Below are 2,858 nucleotides of genomic sequence, written 5' to 3'. Positions count from 1 at the left end.
GTGGCAAGTGACTGCTGTGTTGCAGACCACAAATTTAGAGAAAGGTTGAATGGGGGGCGGTGAGGTGGCGTGAGGAGTGGCCTGCACACCGTGGTTATGCCCACGACTCTGTCGGGGACTCAGCCAGCTCATTATTGGAGCCTCAGTTTTCTCATCTGTTTTGAGACGAAAACTGAACAAAAGCCCTTGATTCATGAGGCTGAACTAGGATTAATACAGAATTTCTCACCTGGGGGTGATCCCGCTCCCCAGGGGACACTGGGCCATGTCTGGGATATCTGTGGTTGTCACGACTGGGGGGAGGGCTAAGAAGCTGTAGGAGTAATCATCTGTTTCCCAGAATCCAGCTTCTTAAGTCAGATTCACCTTTTCAGGCCCCATGTCAGCCGTGATGAAATAGAGAAACTGTGCCCTAGAAAATGCAAGGTAACCTATAGTGACAGAAAGCAGATCAGTGGTTGCTTGGGAACAAGGGGTGGGGAGGGAAGGAAGGAGGGATCACAGAAGGGCATGAAGAAACTTTTGAGGATAATGGGGGTGTTCATTATCTTGATTGTGCTGATAGTTTCACAGGGTATACTAATGTCAAAGTTTACCAGATTCTGTAATTTACATATGTGCATTTTACTGTATGTCAGTTATACCTCAATAAAGCTGTTATTTTTTTTTTAAACGAAGCCCCCCCAGACTTCCCTGGTGGAGCAGTGGTTAAGACTCCGAGCTCCCAATGCAGGGGGCCTGGATTCGATCCCTGGTCAGGGAACTAGATCCCACATGCATGCCGCAACTAAGAGTTCACATGCCATAACTAAGGAGCCCACCTGTCGCAGCTAAGGCCTGGCTCAACCAAATAAATAAATAAATATTTTAAAAAATAAATAAATTAAAAACATAAAATGAAACCCCGTGATATCTGCTCCCTTTCCTGTTGAATTTTTCTCCATAAACTTTATTATCTTCTAACTCCATATTTTTAAAAAATAAATTTATTTATTTATCTTTTAATTTTTGGCTCCGTTGGGTCTTTGTTGCTGTGCATGGGCTCCCCCTAGTTGCGGTGAGCGGGGGCTACTCTTCGTTGTGGTGGCTTCTCTTGTTGTGGAGCACGGCTCTAGGCAGAGGGACTTCAGTAGTTGTGGCACGCCAGCTCAGTAGTTGTGGCTCGCAGGCTCAGTAGCTGTGGCGCACGGGCTTAGTTGCTCTGTGGCATGTAGGATCTTCCCAGACCAGGGATCAAACCCATGTCCCCTGCATTGGCAGGCAGATTCCCAACCACTGCGCCATAAGGGAAGTCCCTAGCACCATATTTTTGACCACTAGGCTTATAATCAGTATCCACCACTTCTCCCACCCTGAACTCAAATTCTATGATCTATGGATCTTTGTCTTTTTGTTTGCTGTATGGATAGGTGCTTAATAAATGTTTATTAAGATGATGAAGACTGGGGGCTTCCCTGGTGGTCCAGTGGTTAAGAATTCGTGTTCCCAATGCAGGGGCCCTGTGTTTGATCCCTGTTCAGGGAACTAGATCTTTCATGCCACAACTAAAAAATATCCCGCATGTTGGAAAAAAAAAAAAAAGAAGACGATGAAGACTAAAGCAGGATTTTGACAAGAGCCTATTTTTACATTACTGAGAACTGGTGGGCTGCATGCAAACTCCAGGACAGCCAGCAGAGGGCAGTGCTAGTCAGGCTCAGAGAAGGGATGGCTTTTCTCTGAAATGATCTTGGCCTGGAGCCCTGAGCATGAGGATCTGGCCAGAGGTTGGGACATGTATGATCAGTCCCTTTTCCAGCCCTGAATCAGTTCCCTCATCCAAAAATGACCCATCCATCCATCTATCCACCCACCCACCAATTTGTCTATCCATCCATCCATCCATCCATCCATTCACCCATCCATCCATCCATCCTCCCATCCACCCACCCATTTATTCATTCATTCATTCAGTAACAGTATACTGAGTGTCTATTGTGTGCTGACTTTGGCAGTGAGCAGAGGTGGAAAACAAAGTCATAGCCAAGAGAAGTTTTTGGGGAAATGGTCCAGGCAGATGTCAGGACAAAGTGAAGGGTTAGAATGAACTTGTGTTGCTTGGTATGATGCGGGGACAGAGAGGAGGCGAGTGTGGTTGGAACAGAGTGAGCAAGGAAGGGAGTGAAGGAGGGTGAGTTTGGCAAGGTCATCAAGGACCAGATCAGGCATCACCTTATGGGAGAATTTATTGAGTGCCTATGGCAGACTGCACACATGTTCTTCTATTTTGATCCTCGAGACAATGGGTGGGGGTTATCTCCATTTGCTCTTTTTTTTTTTTTTTTTTTTTTTTTTTTTTTAAATTTATTTATTTTTATTTTTGGCTGTGTTGGGTCTTCGCCTCTGTGCAAGGACTCTCTCCAGTTGTGGCAAGCGGGAGCCACTCTTCATCATGGTGCGCGGGCCTCTCACCGTCGCGGCCTCTCCCGTTGCGGAGCACAGGCTCCAGACGCGCAGGCTCAGCAGTTGTGGCTCACGGGCGGCCCAGCTGCTCCGCGGCACGCGGGATCCTCCCAGACCAGGGCTCGAACCCGTGCCCCCTGCATTGGCAGGCAGACTCTCAACCACTGCGCCACCAGGGAAGCCCCTGCTCTTTTTTTTTTAAATTGAAGTATAGTTGATTTACAATGTTGTGCCTGTCTCTGCTGTACAGCAAAGTGACTCAGTTACACACATATATGTGTGTGAGTATATATATACATACATATATATGTATATATATAATCCTTCTTTTCATATTCCTTTCCATTATGGTTTATCCCAGGAGATTGGATATAGTTCCCTGTGTTATACAGTAGGACCTTGTTGTTTATCTGTTC

This window comes from Mesoplodon bidens (assembly GCF_964165515.1).
Source record: "Mesoplodon bidens genome assembly, chromosome: 4".
Lineage (NCBI taxonomy): Eukaryota > Metazoa > Chordata > Mammalia > Artiodactyla > Ziphiidae > Mesoplodon > Mesoplodon bidens.
This window is presented reverse-complemented; position numbering follows the sequence as displayed.